This window comes from Quercus robur, chromosome 5 (assembly GCF_932294415.1).
Source record: "Quercus robur chromosome 5, dhQueRobu3.1, whole genome shotgun sequence".
NCBI lineage: Eukaryota > Viridiplantae > Streptophyta > Magnoliopsida > Fagales > Fagaceae > Quercus > Quercus robur.
The window spans coordinates 58106109-58122739 of NC_065538.1; the positions used below are offsets into that span (position 1 = coordinate 58106109).

Below are 16631 nucleotides of genomic sequence, written 5' to 3' on the forward strand. Positions count from 1 at the left end.
ATTTCTATCAACCTCATCTCTTCTATATGAAATTAATGTTGTTAATTGTTGGATGTATTTTAAAATTATCCCTAACAATTGTTGTGACTTTCACTAGAAATATTTTTTGAACAATATACATTTTCTATATTAAAAAATTTATTGGTGATTAATAGTAGTTGCAAACCTCGAAGGAAGATTATTAACCTTTACAAAAAAACTAAAAGATAGAAGAGTATCTAAACACGCACGTAAGCATGTGCTACATGGCTAGTTGATATAAATATATATATATATATATATATATATCTATATTCTATATATATATATAATTGCAGAAGCTAAGAGAAAATGAGTTCCTAGAATTAAGGAGGTAATGACAAATAGGAAAAGTCCCTACCTAAAATTTAGACATGTGTAACTTTAAAAAGCGATACATTATATTGTTTGACAACGCTATAACACCGTTTAAAAGTAATAAATTATAATTTTTCGCTACATTAAAACATTGTTTGGAACCCTTATTGGTATAAAAGGAAATTAACTGCTTAAGACATAAAAAAGGAAGATAGCTACACGAAAAAAAAAAAAAAAGGAGAAAGAGAGACCGAGAGACAGAGAAATAGAGAGGCAGAGAACGCAGAAGGAGAGAGAGATCGAGAGATCAAAAGCTGCACGCTCTAAAAATTGAAACTCAAAACACACAATCATCCATTCTTTCCATTTGTTAACACAAACGGCCAAAAGAAAAGATTTTCCCTGCCGATGAAAAAGAAAAAACAGAAGCCCATTGACATATTTCCACGGTTTGCAATCAAGAATGAAAAGAAGTCTCTCACTTTCCTGTCAGATTTCTTCATCTAATTGTCCATTAATTTCTTTCACCGGTGAGTTTTTATCTTCGATTTAAGTTTGTTTATTAATTATGATTAGGTTTTGATATTTTGTTTGGATTGTTTTCGATTTTGGTATTTTAATTAAGTTTTTCTATTCGCTTTTCAGTTTGACATTCTCATCTGCACGCCCTCAAGTTCAACCAGGTACCAATTTCGAATCGATCAGATTCCAAATCGTTTAGATCTACTTTGATTTTTTTTCGTTTTTGTCAAATCTAGGGTTTGTAATCTGCTCTTTGGATGAATATATTGCTTTTGTTTATTGGTGGTGTTAGTACTCTACTTTGAATATTCCGATTTCAATGTATTTCTCCCTGAACTGTTCACATTCTAGATTTCGGAATCGGAATGATTGTGTTAGTGAAATAAGCTGCATCACTTCCCAATGAAAACTTCAAAGTCACTGTAACTGAGACTTGCTCTTCCACCCTGTTTCGTTTCTTCTCTGTAACTCCATACACACATGGTCAGAATAGCGTGGTTAATTTCCCTCTTTCGGATACTCTCTCTGATGATTTGGCCCACTTTTTAACTGTTTGCATGTTCCGTTCCAGACCAACAGACAGAGGAAAAAAGAAAATCCAAAAGGTTTGGCTACCTTTTTCCCTAATTTCCCATATAGTTGCTTTATAGATAAAATAGAAAAATTTATTATTGAAATCCATGACAGTTTGGCCATGTAATCCATAGAAAGTTTGGTGGTAAATCACTATTTCTATCTCCTCATAATCATTTTTTTCTCTTCTTGGAAGAATATGAAACTTAATCTTAAAATGAACTTTTAGACTCTAATTCTTATAGGGCTCCCAAGTTGGAACCCTTCTATATTTTTCTCTATAAAATTGAATGACAATGGCCTTTAAGATTATGTATTTGAAAGTTAGGGGAACTATTATGTACTCTATAATGAATGGGAACTATTTGTGGTGCTTTCTGATAGATTAAGCTTCTAGAGATAGTTGTGTAAAGCTTATTTGATTGCTAAAAAGAGTTTCTTAAATTGCTAGAATGTGTTTTGAATTTGTTTCTCAATATTGCTTCCTGAACATCTACAGGGCTTGATGATTAGTGAATAAAATTGAAATGCATCTTACATGATATTTAATGAATATAGATAATTCAAGTCATTTTGCAACAACGTATGTGAAATCTAACAGCATCTGATGTCCATAACTAGATTCTGTAAGCAGCAAACCATACATTTGATTGGATTTGTGAATGCTAAATATGTGCTCTTTAATGAACAGGAACTAGATTCTCTCGACATTATTAGACTTTTCACTTTTGTTAGGTGCAAACTGGAATTTTGTGTATGGACATGATGCTATAGATTTCTGGTGGGCATCAGTATAGCCAATTCATATTTCATGGGGCTGGTATCTCACCCTTTCAATTGCCAGGTGCTCTATACAAAGGTCTGTTGTAATAAAGCTTTAGCATTTTTTTAAAAGCATGTTGAGTATGTTACTTTTGAGAAAACTGGTAGTAATAATGCCTTTATTTGTTTAATGACAGGCATATATTAATTTTGAAATATCAAAGGCTGTGGTTGAATGGATCAGAGAGCTTGATGAGAGACTTATAGACATATTAAAGCATTTGAAGGTCTGGATAAGCCATAAAAAGTTGGAGGTTACTTTTAACTTTGTGCCAAGATAGAGTAAACCACTCAAATTTCTTATATTGGTGTACTGTTTTAAGAGATTTGAGCTTTTATAGGACTTTGAACTTCTGTTAATATTCATGTATTACTTAAGGTTTTTTTTTGTATGGAAACTTCCATATGGATCTAACATTTCTTTATTGTTATATTTTTTTTAATTATGTTTTAATTACTTGAATTTTTTCCTTGAATTAGAAGCATATAAGTTTGTGAACGTATAAGAAAACTTACTTTGTTCTGTATAACCAAATTTGTAGTCCAACTTGCAACAGATTTTGATTGCAAGGAGATATGGGTACACTTTTTGCAATTTCATATTCTGCCTTGCTGTTACAACTCCCCATACACTTTCAATAACGCAATGAATCTATGTATAAAAAAAAATATAAAAAAAAAATTAAAAAAAAAAAAAAACAATCGGTGCATTATTTACTGGAGATTATGATCAAACTTTATGGTTTATATGCATTTATGATTTTTTATTTATTTGAATTTTATAGTTTCTTATCAAGCTTCTGAGATACATTTACTTTGTGCAGTATATAAGTGTTGGGGTTGAATGAAATCTACAAAGGTCTATATTTATTCCTCACAAAAGGGACATGATAGGTGGAAAATAAGAAGGGAAAAAAATATTTGGTTGATTGGAAAGGAGCAAGAACAAAAAGAACAACTGAGATATGAAATGAGCATTAAGCACATAACCACACAAAAAACAATGTAGAGGCACATTGGAATTCAAAAGGAAAAAAAAGTTAGCTGATGCTGAATCAACATCTTCAAATGCACTTGGTTGGATTGTTTTAGATTTAGATATTTGAGTTAGATTTGGTTAAATTAGTTTTTGGTATCTGCCTATGGTGTTTGTAATTAGATTTGTAAATGGAGATATGTGTTAGGCGTTTAGTACGTGGTAAAAGTGTATTTAAATATTATTAAAAAAAATTTCTTTCTAATAAATATAAATAAAAAGTTTCCCGCATATAGTGCGGGTTAAAAAGCTAGTATATATATATATAAAACCGAAGCCTCTGCTAGCACCACAATTTTCCACATCAGCACAATATTTAAAAAATAAAAAATAAAAATAAAAACATTATAACTCCTCAAAACCCTAGCAACTTTACCCCTCTCTCAAGTTAAGAAATATAAAGCCACGATTTCTGCAAACTCTCTCTCTCTCTAAACGTAAATATCAAATTCAACCCCTTTAATTTCTCTTTATATTTTTGAGGCTTCTATAGAGTTATAGTGAGTTATGTTGATTTTGTTTTGTGTGTATGTGTATAGATGGTCATAATACTCCGGTATTCCAAGAGAAGTTTGTGTTTTCGTTAATTGAAGGCCTTAGAGAGATAAGTGTTGCAGTTTGGAACAGCAATACAGAAGACAATTTCATTGGCAACGGAAAGTAATTACTTTGTCTCATATTTTTGTTTTTTGAATTGATTTTGTGTGCTTTTTAGACCCTTTTGGATCAATTTTGTTAATTGGGTGTTTTTTTTTTTTTTTTTGATAGGGTCCAATTGGGGAAGATTCTTTCAAAGGATTACGACGACCGCACTTGGTTTCTGTATACTAATAGTGGGGGGTAAGTGCTATAAATTACTAACCCTTTTAAGTGTATAATTTGTTTCTAAAATTTAAGTGGATGGAGGGGTTTAAGTTTGCTCAAATTAACAAAATCTTCACATGTTCTTGTAGTGGAAAGGCTTTGATAGTTTTATTGAATTAATTAAAAGTCCTGATATATTAATAAGTTTGGATTATATAGTAACACAATCAAATTAAATTCGTTGCTACCCGTAGAATACTGTGTGAAGAAGTTGTTACAATGCTCAAATTTTAACTTCATTTTTGTTCACCATTGAAAACTCATATAATCAATTTCCAATTCAGTGTTCAAGAATTAAACCAAAATTCTAACTGCGCTATCATAAAATATTATTATTAGTATGAATTTTATGGAGTTATAGTGTTCAGGAATTAAACTAATCAGTGTTCAGGAATTAAACCAAAATTCTTTTAAATTATCTATAATATTTTGTCCTCTGAAAATTTTCTCTCTTTAATTTTAGTATATTGTGTTTCTTAAGTTATAGAGAGATTTTCTTTGTTTCTTATTTTCAATAATAAATCATTTTATTGTAATACCGGTAATTGTTTGAGAAATCAAATATGTTCATATCTCTATAAAATAGAGAATAGTAGAAGCCAATTTTATTACAACTACTTAAATTGAGTTGACTTAATTCCGTACAGTTACAAAGTATAGCATGAAAGATAATGGAATTAATTGTTGTAATTTTTTTTTTCCATGTTTTGAATTTCCTCTATATTATTATTGCAACTGAGTAAAGATTGAGAAAGTAACATTACTACTCTAATTTGAAGTTTAATGCGTCCTTCTCAAGTCATGGTCTTTATTTATATATTTGCAGTTTATTTTTCTAACCGTTGATGAGAAATTAAGGCTCAGTTGCACAATATGTGTAAATTCTTCAAAATGCTACTTTAAATAGTAAGTCAATATGTCTCTTACATTTGGGTATTAGTTAGAATTATTTTCAAATGATTGTACCAATAAAAGTGAATGTGTATAAATTTTGTTTAACTATCCCATGCATCGCACGGGTTGGCGACTAGTATATACTAGTCGCCAACCCGTGCGATGCACGGGAAAACTATTAAATATGAGACAAAGTTTAATTACAAAATTAGTTGTAACCTAATTTTGAATAACTTCATAAACAAAAATGATACAAACATATAAAGGCAAAGCAAATAATGATTTTTTTGAATTTAATTAAGAATAGTTGTATCAATAGGAGTCAAGGTTTTATGTTTCAGTTTGGATGTTTCTTTTCAGTTGTATCAAAATAATTACATACAATAAATGATATATCAATTTTTATTAATTGATAATAATAATAATATAATAGATGTACATGGCCTAACTCATAATTAAAAATTATAATAATCTACAATAAAATGCCCCAAAAAATTTCACAATATTTCTAAATTAGTATATCAACTCAAATAAGAACAATATAATGCATTAGGACTTGGGCTAGAGCCATATCTGTAACATTTATTACTCTAAATTTTTTTGGGTAAAAAAAATTACATATGATACAATCATAAGTGAGACCAAAAATTAGAAGTATTTGATGAAGTAATTAAATTGAAATATTGCACTACCTTCCAAATAAGGATTCTGAGCATCTGTTGATCACCACCATAGTTGGAAATAGGGCTGAGGGATCCACTTGATCTTAGCCAAAAGCCTGAGCACAGCATATTGTAGCAACAGGTGTTATTATTTGGAGAAGTTTGCAGGCATTATAAAAAACTCATTTCAAAAATCAGTAAAAAGAAACAATAAATAGGCTGGTGCTAGCATGGTAGTCAAAAACACTAAAATGGGTATAGCTATTATAAAAAAAAAAACACTTAAATAGTTTAAAATCGTGGCATGCTTTTTCACCACACATTGAAAAGTGGTTGCAGCCTTTTTAGTTGGTCCTGTTCCCTCCTATGCTACTCAAATACTCTCTCGGTAAAGTGCTATTTGAGCAAGACACAAACTTGTTTGATTCAAATTCATTCACGCACAATACAGTGAGAGAGAGCTAGGTTGCGTGTGAAGAAGATAAATAGAGGAAAAGAAGAAGAAAATTCGAAGAAGAAGAAGAAGAAAAACTTACATCTATTATATCTCCTAGTGGATGATAAATCTGAGTTTTTCATACTAATGGAGTCATTGGTCTGCGTTTAAGGTGTAAAAAAAAGGGTTCACCTTGCCTTCAAGGTGGCACCGCCAATGCCTCAGCCGCATTGATGCCAATATTCAAAGCAAAGAGAATGAACTCTTTAGGGTTTTGAGTTTGTTGGTGTTATAAAATAGGAGTCGGATTTCACATTTTAGCTTGATGTTTCTTTTTCTTTTTTTATATAAAATTTGAAAATAAATTAGTGATGTGGAAAATATTTCTTTAGTATATATATAGAAATATAAAATCAAAATATTTGTTTTTTTTTAAATAATACTGACATGGAAAATTGTGGTGCTAGCAAAAACTTCGGTTTTATATATATATATATATATATATATATAAATATAAATATAAATATATAGATAATAGCAGAAATTTTTAAGGAAGTGTTGCCACGTTAGGAAAAAAGGTTATCTAAAAATCAGACACGTACATAAGTTAAAAAACGATAAATTATATTGGTTGGCAACCTAAACACCGTTTAAAAAGCCTCCCATTATAAATAACAAAAAACAAAACCCGGTTAAAATTAAAGGATACACAGAATTAGAAAAAGAGAGGCGATGAAAGAGAGAGAGAGAACTACCGCTGGTAATTTTCTTTTCATTCTTTCTTAGATCTAAGTATGAAATATGAATTAGTTTTGAAAATTTTGGTTGGATTGATTTGTATTTAGGTATTTGGGTTACATTAAAATTAAATGTACATGGAAATAGAAATAGAGAGAGGCGATGAGGACACGGAGAAAGAAGCAGAGAAAGAGAGAGGCGATGAAATACAGAGAGGATGAGGCCTGCGACACGGAGAAAGAAACAGAGAAAGAGGCAGAACGGTAAACACTGCATCGATTGGGCATAAGAAATCAAAAAGTTTCAAAACGCGATTTTGCAAACCCAAAACCTAGGCAGAAAGGTAAACAGAGAAGGCACGGAGAAAGAAACAGAGAAAGAGGCAGAGTTCCTAAGGCCGTCCATTGTGCATTACAATCAAAAGGAAAAGAGAGAAGAGTTCGTCTGAACCATACACCGTCCATTCCCTTGCCAAATTTAGACCACCAGACAGCGGAACCGACATTGACAAAGGTACATTTTTTCTCAATTTTGTAGGTTTGGGTATAAAACGTTACTTTTATTTGAGTTTTTTTGTTGGGTAGGTTTAGATTTGATTCGTTTATGTTTTGGGTTTTTGGAATCTCTATCAAAATGTGTGTTTTCTTTTCTCAATTTTAGATATTTGCTTTTGTTTTGTTTTTTTGTTTTTTTTTAATTACAGAAATCTCTAAAAATATTGTTTTTAGTTTGGGTACTTTCTTTTTCAAATCTGGTGGGTACTTTCTTTTTCAAATCTGGGGATTGAATATGTTTTAGGTTGAATTTTTTGGTTGGATTGCTTTAGATTTAGTTATTTGAGTTAAAAAATTAAAATGCAATTGAAATAGGAGAGACAGTGTTCATAGGGTGCCAAGAGATAAATATTTAAGGCCCGCCATTACCATTGGTTTTTCCTCTACCATCCATTCCTTTGCCAAACTTAGACCACCGGAACCACAATCACAAAGAGAAACAGTTTTTAAGGAGCACAACGGAAAGAGAGAGACTCAAAGTTCTAAGGAAAAAAATCAGTTCTGATTCTTATTTTTCAGATTTGTATATTCCTTTTTTTTTTTTTTTTTTTTGGTTAATGCTATTGTTCTCTTCTTTCTTTCTTCTTATTCTCTGAATTATATTTGGTTTTTCTTTTCTTTCTTCTTACTTTTTTTTTTTCTCTGCAACCGTTCTATGGCAGTTTCTGTTGAAAAGTAGGACCGCAGTTGCTGTTAAAAACTGTTTCAATATCAAACAGGAAAAATTTGGGGATTTTAGAATATCGATGTAGAGATTTGAGATTATAAAGTAGAGAGAAAAATCAGAGTCTTCACACACAGTCAAATTGCTGAAATCACTACCTGCAATAGTTCTGTTTTTATTTTTTGAAATCTTTGAAATACTTTGTTTCATAGGAGCACATTGCATTAGAAGAAATTTTTGAAGAATGAAGTGGATTTTCAATAGAAAATGCTGAAGTGATGTTGCAAATTCAGTGGCTATGGCCAAGAGAAGAAGTAAGACTGATCTTTATTTGTCCAATTTTGTATACTTGGCACTGATAATTTACCAATGGAAATGATATGAACTTTTTTCCCCTCAAAATTCTTAATGCATATAACAGTGAAACCAATTTTGGATTCATAAACAAGCTTGGAGTTGATTGGTGGTGCTTCCATGACAGGGATATAGCCCCTGATGGCAAAAACCTGGAGGTGAGTCATCTTTCAGGTCATTGTGCTAATAGGAGGTGAAATTTCTGTTGCTTACTCAATTTAATCAATGGAATCAGAAGCAGATGTGAAAATTTTTATTTTTTGTTGTTTTTATTTTTTATTTTTTTTTAAATAATAGTCAGTTTTTTTTTTTTTTTTTTTAATAGAATTTAAGAATCTCCCACAAAACCAATCATTTGGCATTGTTATCTTTGTAACAGGAAATTAACGCAAACTTGGATGAAGTTGTGGCCCTTGCCAAGAAGCTTCAGGTAATTTTATATGAATTGTCTTTGGATTTTTATTTTTGGTGGTGGGGGAATTCTTTGTACTTTTGGAGCCTTTGGGTATATGTAGCTGTTATACTTGGTTCAAATCCTTTGTGTATTTGACAATGCGTGTGCCATTCTCAATTTTTGTGAAGTTTTGGTAGGAATGAGCTTTGGCACAAATGGCACTTCCTTCCCCCAAGTTGTAGGGTGAGATCATGGAGGATTTTAAAACCCATTGGGTGTTTGTGTAACTCAACAAAAAGTTTTTTTTTTTTTTTTTTTGGTTATTCAAAGTTTTGATAAGAAAACACATTTTGTTATTTAAAGTTTGGTTTTTGTTAGTTGTTTTCTTGGCTTGTGGTTTATAAATGTGTTATCTTTGGGATGTTGCTATTTGAAAATGGGAGTTTTTTGGGGTCAATGTTCCAATGGAGTCTGCTTTTTGGTTAGTGAAAGTGTTGTTTGTTTTTAAATTTAATATGGGTTTTGTGCATTCTGATGATGAGATAAATTGTATTTGGGTTATGAGGGTGATTCTTTTTCTCTTTTCTTTTTTTAATGTTAAATTAATTATTTTGCTGATTGTTTATAGTTTTGAAAGTTGTGCTGGCTTTGATGGAATGTGATGGGAAATGTTTGAGACCGTGTGAAGTTGGGAGGGAGGGGGGAATGATGAACAAGGATTAGGTAATGAAAATAGGATCTTGGTGAAATTGTTTGGTTTTTATGGGTGTTATATGTGCAAGCTGATTTTTTACTAGAAAATTTTCTGAAGGCAACTTCACTTAAAGTTTCAAGGAAATAAGGGAAGATTTGCATTTTCTTTTTATGACATTGAAAGAATCTGTGATAGACATACAATGTACTTTTTGGTATCAGAAACTATCAAGTTGATAAATGGACAACATGGAAAATTGTATGTATACCTCTGCCTGTTGAATCTATAAGAAGCCTCAGCAAACCATAAATCTCATCTTATTGTTATGGCAAACTAGAAAAATTTTGTTTTACTGGATGCCTAATTATGGCATGCTAGAGGAAGAAATTTCTATATTTTGTAGAATGCATGCCTATTTTCCCTTTAAGATTGTAAATTGACTGCTTTCCCCCTCTCTCTCTGCACATAGGGTTCTATCCCCATACTCAGTTCTTAGTAATAAACCTTTAATTCTCCTTTCTTTGATTTATGTAGATAACCCTTATATTTATATATATATATATATATATATTATTTTCTAGACTGCTGCAAAGTACGAACATCGGAGAGAGAACTTTTTCAATGAGCTGGAGATTGTCTTTGCTGATGTGGTATGGATATATCAATCATCATCATCATCATCATACATACATACATACATTTAAAATCACAGTAAGCTTGGCTTACATCACTGCTTGGTATTGGGCACGATCTGGAAGAGAAACCTTGGTGTATGATAATTGTCAACATGATAGTATTACTTGAAAAATTTGAGTATATTTAAAATGAAGTTCAGTTTTTGAACCCATTTATAAAGAACTAGAGTTTTTTTATTTATTTATAAAGGTCTAAAATCAATTGCCCACCCCCCTTCCCCCTTTTCCCTCTAAATTTATTAGAATCTGATGGTTATAGGTAACCAAAGCTGAGAACATATGGAGTTTAACTTTACTCTTATTTGTACTAGGAATGAGCAATTGGGCATAGATACCTACAATTGATTTTTTTTTTTTTTTTTTTCCTTTTTTGTTTTCCCAAAATTTTATCAATAACCTGCTGAGATGGGGGAGACTCCAGTGCAATTTTTTCATGTAATCATGTGCAGTGAACTCTGGATATAAATTAAACTTTTACTTCCTATGTTAAATTTTAATGGAAATAGCTTTATAGTCTCAATGAGGATCAAGAACGCCCTGATTCTCTTGAGGCTCAAATATCCACACATATTTCCTTTTTCTTGATTTTATCAATTTGATTACATGTACTCATTGACCAACTAAAAACCTTAATAATTTAAGTATATGAATTGTGGCATTAAACCATGTGTTAATAAAGGTATCCATGATTGAGTTCTTAACTAACATCTCCTATCCATGTATAAGAACTGTGTTTTGAAGCATATTTGAATGCCAAATGTTTGTTGAAATGTGTGATAGAAAATCTAATAGCCTATGTGCAAATAAATATTAGCTACTACACATTGCCAAACCTTTTAGACTAACTTTATAACAATCCATTATTGTTGTCTCTTACTTTCCACAAACTTTTATGCTTAGAGCTTTAACATAATATGTAATTCATATCTATGAGAAATACCTAATTCGAGGCAACTGGCCTCCAAGAATGAGAAATAAGATTTAGAGAGAATAGAGAAGATTAGGAGAGAAACTGTTGCTTATTTCATTCAATGGTCCTTACAATCACCACTCTAGCAAACCACTAATATCCAGTTTTCTTGAGTATTCAAAGCTATTCCAAGTAAAGCCATATATATTGCATTCTAACAACCTATCTATCTAACTGACAGCAACTAACAGATGTTAACAGCTTTTATGGTAAAAGACTAACAATTCCCTAACTCTAATGCAGCAGCTTAGGACAGGTGTATGTTAGGCAACATCAACAATAACAGCTATGGCAGCAAGTCAACTTCAGCAGCAACATCACAGGTGTTGCTTGATGACTCTTAACATATTCTATATTGTAAAGTAATAAAATAGTTTACTATATTTTAAAATACAAGTTACAAGGAAAGTTTTGATGCATGGGTTAAATATGATCTGTCATGATTTATTATTGCATAATATTCTCCTTGAGTTTGGCAGTGATTTGATTTGATGCAATGTTTTCCTATGTTCAGGTTTTACTAGAATGAGACTGATTTTCAGGATTTATGATGGCTGAACCAATGCTCATGATTGGTGGCAATAATGCTCAACTTAAGTTGCTGCGTAACTCATGTTGGTGCTGCTGCTGGAGGCTTAAGTAGCTGCATAATTGTTGGTGTTGTTGTTGCTTAAAGTCAAATTCTTCTTTTAGACACTATATGCTTAAATATATTACATTATTTAAGTTTGAATGTATGCAGTGGAAGTATGATAACTAAATTTATGTAGGATGCAAAGTTCATAATTAATATGTAAAATGTTCCCGCGCATTGCGCAGGTTAAACACTAATATATATAAAATTTAAGATCAAAACAATACATTCCTCATCGATGCCCACACCAGCCGCTTAGTTTTAGGTGAATATTCAAAACTATAGAGGAAATGCAAAAATAGAAAATCAGAATTTTTTTTGTGTCAAGCGGACACTTTGTGGAGAGCCCAGATGCAAGTAAATATGAGCCCACCTAACCTAACAGGCCCAACCCAAATCCATCAAAGAACTTCACAGCAACACTTCTTCTTCTTCTTCTTCTTCGTCCACTACGCCACGACCCAAGTCCTTCTCCATTGGGTTCGAAAGTTACAATTCCCTGATTTATTATTAGCTCCAGTAAGTGCCCTCACCAGTTAAAACTACTATCCTCGTTTCCATTCATATAATTAATCTGTTACATTTGTTATTTTAATGTACGTATTTTAATGTGGGGATTCATACATCAGCCTTCCAAAAAAGCTCGCGCACTTGACGACTCCGAGGTGCATATCTTAACTGAACTTGATCAAATTACCGATTGTCCCAAAAGCCTAGTAAAAAATTATGAATTTAATATTTTAAATGGTGAATTTAGGACCATATGCTATTAGAAAATGGTGAGTTTAATTGTTAAATCAATATTTTAGCAGTACCTTACTGTGCATTTATTTGCTCTTAACTAGTTGGTAAATAACCAAGGATGACTAATTCTTTGATATGAGTAGAGGCGATTTTTCGTGTTTTGAAATCAGTGGTTATTTTTATTTATAAAAAATTTAAATGACAAGCAGCAAAAAAAAAAAAAAAACATGATCGGCCCTGACTAGTGTGTTGAGGATTCATAGCCTCGCATTGATTTCAGCACTATGGATTGGTGGTGGTTGTTGTTGTAAGCAGCTAAGGTGCAGAACCAGGACCACAACTACACCATAACCACAAAACACCTATCAACTACTCGAAACAGAAAATGTAATGTTCCACAGATTATGATACATTCTATTTTGTAAATACGTTCTAATATTGCTACACAGAGATAACTTATATCTAACTTCCTGCATAACTACTTTGACACTTTCAATATCAGACTTTACTTTCTCACCATCAATTCTAGCACCTCCTCCTTTAACCTTTTTAATGGCCCAATCAAGCTCATCCGACCAGCAACAAATTTGCTGATTGAACAATTACTTTCTCAAGATTGCTATTCAGATCCTACTAGAAAAACGGCATGCAAAAAACAAATGGTCACGAGACTCCCGATTTATTGCTGCAAAAAGTACATAGCTTAGTACTCATTGCCAAGCAGCTAACTAATGCATGCTTAGGAAAAACTTGAGGAAATTGCACAATCTTCCACTAAATAACCTCAACCCTTCTCTCTTATCACTTGCCAGGTGTCCTTACAAGTAAACCAACAGTGAACCACAGCCAAGCATTGCACCTGATCTTCCAACCCAGTTGGTACAAAAGCCAGCTTAACTTAAAATGCCACCAATTCATTAGACATAACATGAGGCCAGTTCCAATGACCGTTCAAAATAACACGACATGGTTGACCTTACTCAACGCTTACAGCATCATAAATCACATAAAATCCATAATTTTTGCAAATGGGAGCCATCAGGATGCCTAGCAGCATGCAATAAGAAACTTTTTCCCCATTCCCACTTTAGGCTTCACCAAATGCCTTACTTCACTCATAAGCTGCAAAACCTTTCTCCACCCACATAAGAAATAATTTGGTATAAAGATATACCCTTATGCAAGTCAAATAAATATCATCACAGCTGCCTTATTTCAACCACATACTTCCTTGCTGGAAGGTTGAAACTCATCCTACAGCAACATATAAGGAGGTTTAAAGATCCAGTATCTTTGGCACTTATAAATCATTTTGTTAATTATGATTTCTTTCCCTTATAAGTGAAATGTTGTTTGGAAAAAAGGATGAGGATTGGATGAGCCGGAGGGCAGAATATCACATAGCTTCTGCATACAAAGGACATAGTCTTTTATTGTTTTCTCCATTGTTGTTGTAGCAGGTGTACTTATATTGTGCTTCTCACTGAAAGCTGGATTTGATGCAGCATTTGTACTACAGTGTATCTTCTTATGATTGTTGCAGGCTTGTCAACAAAAGTTTCATTTTTTAAATGGTTTCTACTGCCGATTGAGATCAAGGTGGTAGAAACTGCTCAGTTCAGGCAGATCTATCGAAGCAGGGAAGTTGGTCAATCATATTTAGTATCTGTTTGGACAACCTTGATTGTGACGGCTCATGCACTCTAACTAATGACTAAAATTAGACCCCAAGTGGTATTATCTCTATCCCTGTCTATGCTTCCAGGCATTTATGTTTTGAACACACACACACACACACACACATATATATATATATATATATTCCCGTAATTTAATTATATAACTTAATTAATCTGTAGTCAACTTTGTATAACTTCAGTTTCTCTGCAATGGGCCAGGGATATGTGTTCCACTATGTGCAATTGCATTCTTTTTTAAGTTGTGGATGTACTCCATCCATTAAGACCCCCTCTCTCTTTGGTTTTTCTTGTCCATGTTTTTTGAATTATTTAAGATGATATCAGAGTACATCCTTTAACCTTAAGTGCAAGTATTTGGGATTAGATGGTTATCAGTTTTCTATGTTGAGAGTATAGCAAGAGTGAGAAGGCTCTCATTTAGTGGCTTACTTCTTTACAAGTTACGAATGGCTGATGAGTTCTTTGTGCAATGGCCACACCTTCAAAGGCAATATTCATGAGCTCACTATTTTGGCTGTCTCATGTAGTTGAATGAATTCAGCCTTCGACATTGGAACTTTCACTTCAACCTCCTAGTTTTTGCAAAGCAGTCAACATTTTCAAAGTGTCACTGTAGTATTACCCATGTTTTATTAGCCCTACTAAAACTATGTATTTGCTGTAGGTTCTAAGAACCCTGTTTTCAATAAATTTTTTACCTTTGGTTCACATAATCTCAATAATTTTTGGAGAATATAAATTATTTAGCCTTGCTTTAGAAATTAATTAGGAGATCAACTTTGCTTGAATATATGTTAATTAAAGTACAGAGTAACAGGAAATTGTTGTGTCCAAAATCTAGTTGGGTTGCTAATTGTTCTTGGGGATAATTACGGATTACCAATTGTGGTATAGGATGGTTTTACTTTGCCTTGGTTTTAAAAGTAAGACATTGCTTTCAGTTAATAACTAAATTATGGTTGACCATAATCTACCTCCTCACACTTCACCATTTAAAATGGGTAAAAATGTCTTTCAATGTGCTTTTTTTAAAAAACTTTTTCTCTCTCTTCCTCATCTGCTGATCTCTTCTCTCTCCTCTAATGAGTACTTTGGTGCTAGAAATCATCCTTGCAAAGTATCCTACAAGGTCAATTTTAAGGTTCGGCATAATGTGAAAATTCAAAGAGGGGTGATGGTTTTGTGGGTTTTGTAGGACTAGGATTTTGGCTGCAAGAATAAAGCTCTACAATGTGTTTGACAGGGTGGTGCATTTGGTGCAGTTGACATGCTGTGGATAGGTGGATACCTGTGACAGCTATGGAGTTTATGATGTAGATGGCCTTTTGAGGGGTGGAGGGTGCCTGTGGTTGGATCATTTTTTGAGCAGAGGTATGGATCTTGATAAGGTATGCATTGTTGATTGGAAGATTAGGGTACAAGAAGATGAAGTGTGTCACCAGCAACAAGACTGTACAAGATTATATGGTGCTTTGGTTTAAATTTGTAAATTTATTTCCATGGATGGAGCTTTATATGCATTAGGATTATGTGGAATTTATTGGATTATCAATAATTAAAATTTGAGTGAAGAATCAAATTGGTGGGATCCAGCATGTGTTGGTGGGTACTTATAATGTGAGCATTAGAATATATTGACTGCATCTAGGTTTGGTGGTTTACAGTTAGTGGTGGCAGCAGGTGAACATGATTCTTGCCGGCATATTGGGGCTAACTCTTTCGTTCTTTTATTTATTATTTTTTAGTATATACATCTTGACATCTTGTGAGAATTTAAGGAGTATTTGCAAGGCATTAAATTCTTTAAGATCATATGGGGCATTTGTTTGTAAAATTTGTTGTGTTGGTTTTGATTTGAGCATGTATTAGAGAGAGAACTGATCAGCTGGTGAATATAGAAGAGACAAAGAAAAGAAAGAATCCAATATTGTTTTTTTAATGTCTTGACAATGGAAGAAACCTCAATAGGGAAAATTGCTACTTTAAAACCATGGGTAAGCAAAGTAAAACTGCCCCAAGTGAGTTATCTCTAATTTTATATATGTGTGTGTGTGTGTGTCATTTGGGCTATCTGTTTTCCCTTCTCTTTTTTGAAGGTAAATTTCCATATGTTTTGTATGGTGCAAATTAGAAAATTCATTGCTAATTTTAAATTAAAAAAAAAAAACAAAAAATATTAATAGTTTGTAGGACATTTAACTGTAATGTGGTTTAGTATCATAGATCCAATATGTGGGCTTGTGATATCTAAGAATGCTGTTTTTTTAGTACCATAGTTCTGTATCAACCTAACAAATCTGTGGGTATTTTTTTAATTGGTAGTTATAATCAGCGTTTTATAATCA

The 16631-nt window shown here is 32.4% G+C and overlaps 2 long non-coding RNA genes across 8 annotated transcripts; both read left to right on the forward strand.

Annotated features, from left to right (window-relative positions):
* Nucleotides 1-578: 578 nt before the first annotated feature.
* LOC126726446 (uncharacterized) lies at nucleotides 579-2851 on the forward strand. Its single transcript, XR_007655879.1, has 5 exons — nucleotides 579-866; nucleotides 982-1019; nucleotides 1210-1463; nucleotides 2167-2290; nucleotides 2391-2851. It is a non-coding gene; the product is annotated as an uncharacterized LOC126726446 (long non-coding RNA).
* A 3991-nt stretch (nucleotides 2852-6842) lies between these two features.
* Nucleotides 6843-12039, forward strand: LOC126726444 (uncharacterized). Of its 7 annotated transcripts, none has more exons than XR_007655872.1 (8): nucleotides 6843-6905; nucleotides 6991-7396; nucleotides 8314-8415; nucleotides 8523-8613; nucleotides 8835-8885; nucleotides 10125-10193; nucleotides 11452-11531; nucleotides 11723-12039. It is a non-coding gene; the product is annotated as an uncharacterized LOC126726444 (long non-coding RNA). The 7 variants fall into 7 exon arrangements; XR_007655873.1 differs by having other exon boundaries at nucleotides 6860-6905; nucleotides 7031-7396; XR_007655874.1 differs by lacking the exon at nucleotides 6843-6905 and adding an exon at nucleotides 9478-9572 and having other exon boundaries at nucleotides 6918-7396.
* The last annotated feature ends 4592 nt before the right edge of the window (nucleotides 12040-16631 follow it).